This window comes from Lissotriton vulgaris, chromosome 6 (assembly GCF_964263255.1).
Source record: "Lissotriton vulgaris chromosome 6, aLisVul1.2, whole genome shotgun sequence".
Lineage (NCBI taxonomy): Eukaryota > Metazoa > Chordata > Amphibia > Caudata > Salamandridae > Lissotriton > Lissotriton vulgaris.
The window spans coordinates 746,118,671-746,132,478 of record NC_141694.1 but is presented as its reverse complement, the minus strand read 5'-3'; positions in this window follow the sequence as shown (position 1 = coordinate 746,132,478).

Below are 13,808 nucleotides of genomic sequence, written 5' to 3'. Positions count from 1 at the left end.
CCCTCCGTGCACTGCAGGAGCTTCAGAGGCCTGTGGTTTGCCCCTGTTCCCTGGAGGGGTAGCCCTTGGAGGCCTGCATTCAAAGATCCAGGCTGCTCCTGTGGTCTCTGCTTCTTTGTCCAGCTACTGTAGGCTAATTACAACAGACACAGGAGGCTTTAAGAGTTAGAGAGAGAGAAAGAGAGGGAGAAGAGAGAGAGAGAGAGAATGAATGGATGGAAAAAGAGTGATTGCACAATGACACGATGGAAGCTGGACCTGCCCACTCCTGCCCTATTAACTTTCAGGAGCTTCTCCTTGTTGCAAAGTTCCTTGCCTCTCAGCAGTAAATAAAGGTCCGTAGACGGCGAATGGTGGAACAGGGATTTATCCCTATAAAGTCCTTAGGGTTAAATGGTGTATTATGCTGTTAGCAATGGGGTTTCTTGTTGGCTAGGGTATGCACCTAAGCCAGGCAGAACCCACCACTCTAGTCAGGGCAAGGGAGTTACACAATGAAGATAACCCCTTATCCCCACCTTGGTAGCTTGGCAGACAGTCAGGCTTATCCCAGAGGCAATGTGTAAAGAGTTTGCACAACACACTTACACAGCAGTGACACACTAGGCACACAACAAAAAACTCCACACAAGGTTATATAAAAATACCCTTTGTTTTATTCATAAAAACACACAATGATGATCACAATCACATATATTACACTGTGTCACCAGGTACTCGCCATGACTTCACATGGATTACAGAAATCCCTAGGCCAATCGGGCCACTGTCATAAACATCAGTTAGGGCGACCACTAACTACTGGTAGGATTACCTTTAGCATGAAAACATCAGGCATAACCAACATTCAATGTGCACCATAGCAATAACTTGTAGTATGCACATCTTTGTACCTCTTACTGGTAATGTAATCCACAGCCTAATTACATCAGGGCATAACACATTATGCATCAACGTAATCCACAGTACACCCTAGTAACAACTAGCAACATCAGCTGTGCACTATAGCACATCACATTACTTCAACAGTGCGGCAGAGTAAATGCTAGCCAGTTGCACACATTAGGGAAATATCATGCCCACGTCAGGCAACTTCCTGAACTAACAGGCACATGAACTGTCATACCCGTAACCAGGTCTCTTCTCTGCCCCTTATGAGGGCACACAACACGTATCCAAACACTAGAGAACAAATGCAGCCGGTCGATGCGGAGGACAGACACGGACCTCCCTTGTGACTGCGGAAAAAAGTGCAGCTGCCCTGGCACATGCTTGGCAGCTGCTGACAGCCGGGATTTCTTGAATCACAAAGAAACTCCCTCACAACCGCTTGCACCCTTACCGGGCCTCTTACACCTTGGGAGAAAGCAAGCATCTCCCCGCGTCCACGTCGGGCTGCCGCACTCCAACCTTGCTACCCTGAGCTGGCCCCCGGGGATCTCGCCTGGCCAGGCCAGGGCCTCTCACTGCTCAGGCAACACACAGGGCACACCCCACTGTCCCAGGATCAAAAGGCACTGCTCTCTTCTATTGTGCGCGCCCGTCAGCTTCCTCTTCCTCATAGGAGACTCGCCCACAACCAGGCTCAGCTATTGCGTGGTTTACGGTTGCTTCCCTCTTTCTCGTGGGAGCCCCACCCACAACCAGACTTAGCCTCTGCCTGGCTTCTGGTTGTTGAGGCTCCTCCTTCACGGCACAACTGCGCCTGCTGCATTCAAGGTTGGAGCCCACTTCTCGGGCTCCTGGAAATAGAGTGAAAGCACCCTCCAAGCACTTCTGGTGTGCAGGACACAGCCCTTAGGGTCACAACAAAGATGAAATGCTCCCAACACACTTGTTAGGGATAAATCAAGCGCTCTTCACAAACTGGATGAGGGGGACATGCCACTGAGTCCCCAGAGAAAACTAGGGCAGAGGACAGGGTCCATGCAGGCTAGCACACAGGGTCACCCCGCAGAGTGTCAGTCCTTTCAGCCACACAGCAGGCAGCAGATCAGTACCCAATGGCGGTTCCTCGTGGCCAAAGCAGTCTTGTCGCCGTTCATGTAGTGTTTTCTGTTCCAATTCCACAAACATGGGGTCGCAGCCCCAGGACTTATAGTCCAAATGTATTTGTTCTCCCCTGTCACAATGCCCTGAGCCCAGTCCAAACCAGTTCTGGGAGGACTTAAAAAATACATTTAGAAGTGCACAACACCCCCCAATCCTAGTGTAAGCCTTGGTTCCAGACACAACACAAGGAGGCAAAGCCAACATTGTGGAAGGCAGGCACAGCCCTATTCAGGTGCTATTCCTCCCACCACTCCAAATGCAAACCAGGCCTATTCAGCCTAACACTGAGCCACCCAGGGAGGGCAGGACACACCTTAACCACCCCAGTGGCTGGCTGGAGTGAATGCACATCCCTCTGTCCTATCATTCAGAACCAGGCAGTCAATACACATCAGGCAGGCACAAAGACACATAGCACACAGAAATGCCCGCTTCTAAAAGTGGCATTTCTAAAATAGTAATAATAAATCTGCTTTCACCAATAAACAGGATTTATCACTACTATTCCAAACATACCACACGTGCTTACGTTACACTACCCCTCTCATGTCAGGAATTACCACTGAATCAAAAAGCAGGGAATCCCCAATGCATCCCTATAAGAGGGCAGCCTCACAGTAGTGAGAAAGAAAATAGTCTGTTTGTCACTACCAGGACATGCCACACAGTTAAGGCACATATCCTACATTTTACCTACACCGTACCCTGCCCAAAGGGCTAGCTGTGGCCTGCCTTAGGGGTGACTGATATGTAGTAAAAGGGGAGTTGCAGATGTGGCAATCAGCCACGTCACAGCAGCAGTAAACTGCGATTGCAGACTCTGCAGTAGCAAAGGCCTGAGACAGGTTTTAAAGGATACATTGGTGGGTGGTGCAAGCAGCGATGCAAGTCCACCAGTAGAATTTAATTTACTGGTCCTGGGTACATGGGATACCACTGTACAAGGGACTGATAGGGAAATTCAATAGGCCAAACAGGTATAGACCAATCTTACCAAGTTTACCATATAGAGCATATGCACTTTAGCACTGTTCAGCAGTGATAAAGTGCCCAGAGTCAATAAACCACAAACAACAGGTCCCAAAAAATACAGGAGGTAGGCAAACCTTTCTGGAATGGCCCTGCAACAAGAGCCAAGTCCAACAGATTTCAGTCTGTTGATTTCAGTCTGCAGTCTAAGTGATATATTTTGCCTTTTTGTTTCAAATGAATAATTGCTCAAAAGCAGATGTGAGAATGCTGCTTGCGCAGGTGCTCTTCCAGGATGCAACGGAAAGCTCTTGAAGAATCATGAACTGAGATGGATTATATTTTCCGTGTTCATCAACGTGGGCGAGTGCTACTTTGGGTGAAATTAGCTAAAACGTGCTGTTTTCATGCTTTAGAAAGGAGGCATTGTGCAAACCACTCTAAGCCTAATCTAATGTGCATGAAATCGTATCTTCTATAAGAGGTCAGGTGTTGCTTTTGTGACTACTTAATATATCCATTAGCTGCTATTAGCTTTTGCCTTGTCTGGCAGTGTTGTTGGGAAATATCTGTGGATCACACACTGCATTTAAACTCTCTGCTTACCACACTCTCTAGTACATGTTGCACTATCTTTGGAACTAACTGCGGGCATATTGTCAAGGAACGGCGCTAAAATATCGCCGCTCTGGCAGTGGGAAACTGCCACTAAAGCGGTGATAATGGGCTTGATAATATGCCCTTGAGAATTCCAATAGAAGCCCATGTTCCAGAACATGGATTTCTATTGGAATTCTCAAGGGCATATTATCAAGCCCATTATCGCTGCTTTAGCTGCAGTTTTCTGCTGCTAAAGCAGCGATAATTTTAACGCTGTTCCTTGATAATATGCCCCTGCTTTCCTGACTCCAGCTATATGATTTTTGGATCCTCAGAAGCAGTAGTAAGCACAGATCTTTGCTGCTATACAAAACATCAGACACACATACATAGGGGTCCATTAGGATGGTGGGCGGATTGCCCCCGCCAGGCTGGCGGTAGCCATCCTTACCTGTATTCCCCCCCACCATATTAGTATGGTGGGGGGACCACGGCGGAAGAAAACACCGCCAGCTACTTTTCCGCCCCGGTTGCCTTGCGGCCGGGGCGGAAAATGTTTAATATGGTGGCGGTGTCTATTAGACACCGCCAGCCATGGTGGGGTGCACACAGGGGGGTACCTAGGATACCCCCCTTCATTTTCATTTCCAAAGCGGCAGGCACCGCGCGGTGCCTGCCGCTTTGCAAATGAAAATGCTGTGATGTATTGTCAGCATTGTGGCGGGCAGTGCAGAGAGCACCGCCTGTTACAATGCTGACAATACAGGATGTGCCCGCCACTGTGGCGGGCACATCCTAATGGCACCCCCGGACCCCCGCCCTTAAGACAGGAGGTCCCGTTTTCCGATAGGGTGGCGGGCAGGCAAAGCCCGCCCGCCATCTTAATGAGGCCCTTAATGTGCAGTGCTAACAGACACACAAGGTTTGCCTGATGAGCTAGTGTGGGCCATTTTTTGTTTATTTGGCAGTTTGTGGGACGTTTATATGGACTACTAAGCTGGATTTTAGTGGTGACATTTCTTATATTAAAACAAACATTGACTGCTGCAAGTTCAAATCCATGTAGTCTTCTCTACCATGAAAAACAATTATAGAGTGCATCTTTACAAGTTCGAAACTGCCCAGTTTGTGAACATTGGGAACTTTTTTAGCTTTCTAATTCACTAATGGGGCCACTTTTATTTTGGTGCCCAAGACTGCTTTCTGTGATAGTTTAAATAGGCAGACACATCGGATTAAGTTGACACAATATTAAATATGTTTTAGAAGTATTAAAAGATACTCTTAGAAGCTGCTTTATACACCCAGCTGTCTGCTGTGAGGGTCCGTTTCTTGATTGATTAGTGCAGCCAGCCTAGCATCTCCCAAGTACTTGCTTTTTGCCAGTTCTTAGTGAATTAAAATTATGTTGTGAGACGAAATATAATGTGAGCTTGGGACATAGATAGGGACATTTCTGCGATTTGAACCATTGACAGGGTCGTGAGGCTGTCGAAAAGTCCGGTGCTTGGGGGGGTTTCACCAGGTAAGTAGATGACTATGCCTCATTATTACTGGCCTTTGGAGGCTCATGCAGTGTCTTCCAATGTTCCTGTTGGGCGGTCAGCCTCTGTAGCATTACAAGGGCAAGATGCAGGGGTCTCTGTCTCCAGGGAACCAGCAAGTACAACAAGGTCTGAACCATGCATGCCAATGCAATGAAAGCGTAACAACGCATGCCTTTACCACACAGATTTTTACTATGACCTTCCTTTACAACTCATGCCATTACCACAAAAAATTAGAGTGTAAAGGTAGATTTAATATATATATATATCTATATATTCACTGAAAAATCCATAGGTTTCAGAAATGTTATAGTTAGGAATTAGCATTTAAATAAACCTTAGTAATTCACTGAAAAAACATAGGTTTTAGGGGTGTTAAAGTTAGCTGGACATTTCACTTGTATAAAACCATTGATATTCCCCCATTATAGTTAGTTGTACTAACTATAACTCGCCCGCCCGCAATCCACTGCTCATGATGTCACATAATACATCATTCATGACATGGTCAGTGACATCACTGATGACATCTCAAATGACATAACTGATGACATCACTGATGACATCATCTAGTAAATGTGGTTTGGTACGATATTTGAATAGTATTAGATATATATATATATATATATAGCAATTTGCCTTGAAGACTGAGTGGATGTACAAGTGTCTGAATGGAGGATTTAGTAGCAATGTGATTGACTGTCTAAGTGATGAATTTATTGTGTCTCACTAAATTTATGGGATAGTGTTTAAACTGTATGAATACCTGTATCACTCTATCTCCTGTTCTGCAAACAACTACATAAGTTGGTTACTAGCTATGTGAAAGTATATATTAGTATTTAATTAGTTAAGTGAGTTTTTGTATGGGATAGTGAATGAATGTGTGTGGTTGGATGGGACGTGTATGACTGTCTAAAGATGTGTAAATAGTTCATTTAGTAGGTATATGAGGTTACGAGTGTATGTAGAAACAGTTGTTTGAGTGAGTGAATCTGTTTATGGGTGTGGTGATGAGTAAATATATTTCTGAATGATATATGTTCAACAAACTAGAAATATAAAAGGCAGTGTATGTGACAGTTGTATATAAATATGTATACCTAAGACTCAGTGATTGTATGAGTGACTGTATGGATAACTGTATACTTGTAATAGTGATTTTATAACACACTAAGGGGCCGATCAGGATCGCGGACGGACTTGCGTCCGTCCGCGACCCCAGAGCAGGAGGGAACCTCCGCATGGGCATGCGGAGTTCCCTCCTGTGCAATTAGGATGTGACCGCCACCCTGGCGGTCACATCCTCTATTTTTAACATTGCGGCGGGTGCAGCTTCAAGCTGCACCCGCGGCAATGTTAAAAATGCACGCATTGCTTTTGCATGCAGAAAGAGGCAGGCACCGTGCGGTGCCTGCCGCTTTCTGCATGCAAATGCAGGGGGGTACCATAGGTACCCCCCATGTGCACCCCCCACCCCCCCTTCACCTAGGGGGCCCGCAACGGGCCCCCGCAGTGAAGTTCCGTATGCTTTTCCACGGCGGGAAACGCGCCGCGGAAAAGCATAATTCACTGCCCATCCTAATATGGTGGACGGTGTCTGAGAGACACCGTCACCATATTAGAGCTTTTCCGCCGCGGTTGTAAGCCAACCGCGGCAGAAAAGCTGCGGACGGAAACCAGGACCCACCAGCCATCCTAATGTGGCGGTGGGTCCTTGGTCAGTCCGCTGCGGTTTTTCCGCATCCTCGGGGCCGGCGGTGGCTTCCGCCGGCCCCGAGGATGCGGAAAAACCGCTATCCTGATCGGCCCCTAAGTCTAACTTTCTAACTATATGAAAAAATAAAGTGGTGTTTGTGTAAGTGTATAGCTTATTAAATATAAGTATGATCAATTGTTTGCATAAGTGAGTAGGATGTCTGCATAAGTGAATAGGATGTGTGCTGGTGTGTAATGTTGATGTAGGTGTATAAGTATATTTAATAGTATTCTATTGATCTTTGATAGCATGTATGACTGAATGTATACGTACGTGTTTATATGTGTGTGTAGATGTACGAATCACTAAGTGGGTTTTTAGAAACTTGTATTGGTGTGTCAATGGTTTCAAACATGATACTCCATATTTATAATGAGTGTTGAAAGGTTATGCTACTGTATGATGAGGTGTATCAGTTTGTCACATAGATGATGTCATCAGTGATGTCATTTGAGATGTTAAACATCGTGGCTGTGTAACATCGCGTATGGTCTAAAAGAGTCAAAGCGCCAGGATACCCTTTGGGTGACAGCTAGGGCTATACAAATACGCGATACACACATCAGTGATGCCATCAGTGATGACACTGACCATGCCATGAATGATGTAATATGTGACATCATGAGCAGTGGATTGCAGGTGCGCGAGTTATAGTTAGTACAACTAACTATAATAGGGGAATTTCAATGGTTTTATACAAGTGACATGTCCAGCTAACTTTAACACCCCAAAAACCTTTGTTTTTTTCAGTGAATTTCTAATGTTTTTTAAATGCTAGATCCTAACTATAACATGTCTGAAACCTATGATTTTTTCAGTGAATTTCAAAGGTTTTTCAAATGCTAGTTCCTAACTATAACATGTCTGAAACCTATGTTTTTTTCAGTGAATTTCAAATGTTTTTTAAATGACAATTTTTAAATGTATTTTTAGTTATTTTTATTTTTTTATACTGATTTTCTACATTTTTTTAAACAGTTAATTTTTAGAAATGCTATTTTTTAAATTACATTATAATTACAATATAGTTACATTACAAATAATACTTTCTCAGAATAAATTACTTTAGTTTAAATACTTTGCAAATAGGCAATAGACTTCTAAGTACAGTAGTTACAGTTGTTGCAATGGGCAACTCAATTTCAAACACAATGCAACATTGAGGTCAATGTGAATTTCTAGTTAAATGCAATTAATTACTTTTTGGATTACTTTTCTAACCACAGGACTGGATCCTAAATTCACTCCTGAGACATAACCAGTAAACAGTTGAGTAAAAGTGTTTTGGTTACAGTAGTGTTTTTTAAGGAATATTATTGTATTTTAAAAGATGACAGAAACTTTTTCACATAGAATCACCGATGTTATCCTATGGGAGGAAATTCATTTATCAGGTAAGTAGTGTTAACGGTAAGTAGACATAATATCGAAATTTAAATATCGATGTGACAGAATATCGATGTTTTAATATTGATGGTAAAATATATCTAAATATTTATTATCGACTACAAAAATATTGTTTATAGTATGTGCTTTTTAATATCGAAAGTAAAAATATCGAATGACAAAATATCGTTGTGTTGAAATATCAATAATGTGTAGTTTTTAGTAATATGTGTTTATTTATGCTAATATTTTTTGTTTGTATTCAAAATTTGTAATTTTAATGTGTTTATAAAATTTTATTTTTTTATGTTTGTTTAAAAATCATATATAAGTTTAGGAGCGGGATGTTGGGTTTATAGGGGATAAGGGTGGGGAGTGTTTTAAAATGTATATTTAATTTTTTTAATTTTTCAAAAATTAAAAAAAATATCGAAAAAATTATAATTTTAAAAATAAAAAAAATATGATAGAGTTGGAGTGATTATAGTGGATAAGGGTTGTTTTTTTGGGAAAAAGTAACATTTTGGGGGAATTTTTTTTAAATTTAAATAATAAAAAAACAAATTATTTTTTAAATCTGATTAAAAAAATTACATTTAGGATTGAGTTGGCGTGTTTAAAGTGTATAAGGGTTTTGTTTGTTTCTAAAAAGTACATACTATAGGAACATTTTTAATGATTTAAACATTTTAAATAAAAAAATTTTTATTTAATTTTGTACATTTGAAAACAAAAAATTGGATTGAGTTGTAGTGTTCATAGTGGTTAAGGGTTGTGTTTGTTTTGAAAAAGTCTATATTATAGGTAAAAATTTAAACAAAAATACATTTTAAAAAACATTTAGAAAAATAATTTAAAATTTGGGAAAAAAAATGTATTTAAAAAGAAGGTATATATTATTTTAGTATAATATTTAATTTATTTTATTATTTGTATTTGGCATTATTATTAATATTTTATGTTTGTCCAGCACCTACCCCAAATTAATGTAGACTGGAGTGGGAATAGTACAATATATTTAAATACTGTCCAGCTCCTACCCCAAATTAATGTAAATTGGAGTGGGAATAGTAAATTATATTTAATTAGTGTCCAACACCTACCCCAAATTAATGTTGAATGGAGTAGGAATAGTTAATTATATTTAATTAGTGTCCAGCACCTACCCCAAATTAATGTAGAATGGAGTGGGAATAGTTAATTATATTTAATTATTGTCCAACACCTACCCCAAAGTAATGTAGACTGGAGTGGGAATAGTAAATTATATTTAATTAGTGTCCAGCACCTTCCCCATATTTATGTAGACTGGTGTGGGAATAGTACATTTTATTTAATTAGTGTCTAGCACCTACCCCAAATTAATGTAGACTGGAGTGGGAATAGTAAATTATATTTAATTAGTGTCCATCACCTACCCAAAATTAATGTAGACTGGAGTGGGAATAGTACATTATTTTTAATTAGTGTCCAGCACCTACCCCAAATTAATGTAGACTGGAGTGGGAATAGTTAATTATATTTAATTAGTGCCCAGCACCCACCCCAAATTTATGTAGACTGGAGTGGGAATAGTTAATTATATTTAATTAGTGTCCAGCACCTACCCCAAATTAATGTAGACTCGAGTGGGAATAGTAAATTATTTTTAATTAGTGCCCAGCACCTACACCAAATTAATGTAGACTGGAGTGGGAATAGTTAATTATATTTAATTAGTGTCCAGCACTTACCTCAAATGAATGTAAACTGGAGTGGGAATAGTCCATTATTTATGAGAATAAATACATTTCATACAATTTGTGTATAGATGGAATTTGTTATTTTTTTATTAACATGACAAAAAATAAACAAAAAACATTAGTATTACATTTTTATTTAATACAAATATATTTAGTCATATATTTGTTAAAATATTTAATGGTTAATTTTCAATTTTAAATTTTTATTGAAATAGTACATTTTATTAAAAAATATATTTCATGTAGATGTAAGTATTGTTTGAAATTATACATTTTTTTTACAATATTTTCACAAATTATATACAATTTTAAATTGTCTTACATGTTGGTTGTACATAATATTTTTCTATTAATATTAATATAAAAACTATTGTTATTGATTTTTTTTAAATATATTTAAATGATGAAAATATTTTCACATAACTTTATTTATATACATTTTGAAAAACATTTTCAAAGCATTTTGTGCAAATTTTCCAGATTTTAAGAATTATAATAACAAATATTATGTGTTTTATAATATTTAGTTTTTATAATTTTACAAAATATGTAGATTTTGTTAAGTATTTAAATACAAGTAAAACATCACAATTTTTTTTACATAGTATTCATTTTTTATTATGTAAAGGAATATTTTTATACATTAAATAATATGTTTGTAATGTTAATCTCTGGTTATTTCGATTTGGGTCATTTATCTTGTAACCGCTTTAGGTCGTTTTGTGTCATTTGGATGAACACAAGCTTGCGGTTGGGAGACACTTCACGTCGCTGAAGGTAAGGTTTGTTTTATATGTTTTAAGTGTATTAAATTAATTTTGATAGTAGTTTGGTACTATTTAGTGTGGTTAGAAGTAAGTTAGTTGTATTAGGCGTTTTGATATGTTGTATTTACGTATGGTGGATGTACATACTTTTTAGCGTTGTATAGGCTTGTTTGTAGAGTTAGTGTTTCGATGTTTAAAGTTTATTAAGTGAAATCTAATGTTAGTATTACTGTTAGCAGGAGTTTATATGTTGTTTTGTATGAGTGGGAATGTATGTTTTATGTATTTTTGTTACAGGAGTTCATGATGTCGGAAGGAGTCGTTTTTTTTTTTTAAAGAAGTGTTTGTCAGTTTTATTAACTAATAGATTTTTAACACTTCTTTACATTTTTCGGTTTTCCTGGAGCGTTTGTTCTATATTTTATAATTTTTCGGGATTTTTATGGTTCTTCGAACGACCTTCGTAGAATGGATTATTCAGTTTTGGGACAGTTGGATTTTTTCATTTTTTTTGGGCACAATTTTTCTAAACTGGATTGTTTTGGTGTAAATGGATTCTACAGCCTTTGGGATATGTTTGGTAAGTGTTTTAAATTTTATTTATTGTGGGTGGATAATGTTATTATGATTGTTATGTTTTATTTATTTCAAATATTATTAATTTGTGTGTATATATATTTAAAAAAATATAATATATATATCACACATTAATAATTTTTGAGATAAAATATATGATTGTGATTTACATTGTATTGTTTGTATTTTTTTTAGATCTGCTTTGTTGGTTAGAGTAATTTAGAGTAGTGTTTTGGCTATTATGTTGAGATATTCTTTGCCTTTTGTGCTAGGGTACAGCTTTACTTGTTGCTCTAGTTATTTGTGCATTTGCTTGGTTTGTTAAGATGTTTTTGGAGTTAGTTCAGTAATGGATTGTTCCATTCTGAACTCTTGATAACTTTGCTCTTTTTGGAGGCATTTAATAAACTTTTCTAAAGTTGGTTTAGTTCTGCCTGTTGATTGGAGGAAGCCATTGTGCCAGCCTTCAACAGCATTGTTTGTTTTCTATTCCCCATTTAAGGTGCTTGGGTAAACGTTCCGCCAGGGTATTAACAATTTTGGATTTCTCCTGTGGCCAGATCTATGGAGCCTACCTACCCATGTGTCCTCAAAGTAATCTCAGAGTGCACTTAATTTTGCTTCATTTTGTTTGTAAAATGTGCTATCAATTAAAATGCTGTAGTGTTCGGCTACATCTGTTTCTGGAACGTAACCCAGTGCTGTTAGATTTTTTATTTGATATGCAAAAGATCAATTGGTTGCATATTCTATTATTATGGTTGTCTTTTGTAAATGTCTCCAAAGACATTGATTAAAGTGATAATAGCAGCCTTGGATACAGGTATGGGGGTGTATTTTTAAAATACTTGAAAGCATTGCTTGTTCAAAATCAGGTATTATTTTTTCTGAGGAATAGTCATTAGTTTTTTGTTTGATAGTGTTTAATAGTTCCATATATGTTGAATTAGTTTTATTTGGTAGCAGTGCATAAAGTAGAGGTATATTACAGTTTTTATATAGGCCATGTATCGTGTATAATGGAAAAAAGGTTTCGGACAGATGTTAAAAGTCCCATCCATCATCCAATATTGGCTTTGATGGAGTTTTATGAGGTTAATAGCTGTGCCAAAAATTATTAGTCTTTTCTCATTGTTTTCGTTGTCGTAAATGACAAAAGGTCGTTTGTTTAAAGTTATAGTTTGGTCAGGATTTAAATTTATATTGCTATATGTTCTAGGAGGTGGAGTGGTAGTGGTAGTTGTTCTTTTGGTATGTGATATTGTTCTTTTGAGGGAAACTATATTTGGCATTTGGGTAGTGGCTGTTTTAGGTATTTGGGGAATCTGTTCTTTTAAGATTACGCTTGTTGGTTTTTGGGAACCTGTACCTGCTTCTTTAATGTTTTCTAATGCTGTTCTAACTTCTATTTCGGTTTTGTTTGGTGGGTGGTTGTGTTCCCTGGTATAAAGGACTGTTGCTTCCCTAGTTGTTGCCCTTCCATAACATTTGTTGGAGTAATATTTGCTACATTTCCAATTAACTTTCCTCCCAAATTGTTTCTCTTGGGTATAAGTGTAACCCATTTAGCAGAGCAATAGTTTCCCTTTCTGGCTGGTAACAAATTCAGCTCCTTCTGTCATTTTGTTGTTTGTTAATCTATAAGAAATATATTTTATAGTTATTTAAAATATAGATGTATGTATATTAAGTTAAATTTAAAAACATTTCTATTGTGCATGCTTACCTTTTTTGAAATTCAGTCTTTGATTTTGGTGTTCTTTACTGTTTAGTTGTGGTCTGTATTTTCTGTGTTTTCTTTACCTGAAAAGAAAATGCATTTATTTGTGTTAATTGCTCTGATATATTTTTTAGGTTGCAGTTACAGTTTTTGCTGAATTTTCGTGGCCCCCTCCTAAGACAATAATCTGCCCCGGGGACCCCATCCCCTGAGGCATGGGCCTTTTTTACTATTATTTTTTATTTGGAGGGGGGCTGCCTTGCCCCCTCCTGTGGCCACTTTTGGCCCGGGGACCTCATCCCCCGGGGCCGGCCATTTAAATTTTTTTTTAAATGTCCTTTTGGGGAGAGGGGCCACTGGTAACCCCGGGGACTCCATCACCCGGGGCTGTCCATCTCCGTTAGGGACCGTGGGTGTCCCCAATCCCCCCACGGTCCCCACCGACTCCCCGCCTCCTACGGGAGCAGGCATTGCTTTTCCATATGGGGAGCAGCTAACAGGCTGCTCCCCATATAGAAAAGCATTTTGCTTTGCTTCATTGAAGTGAGAGCAGTTTGCAATGGCAGGGTAGTAGCCGTGAGGCTCCCACCCTGCCATTGCAAACAACAGTGTCCCGGGGGTGGGTACCCCAGGACACTGCAGAAGCTGGTCCTGGGGGGTGGCAGTCCCCAGGGCCATCAAGGGCTCCAG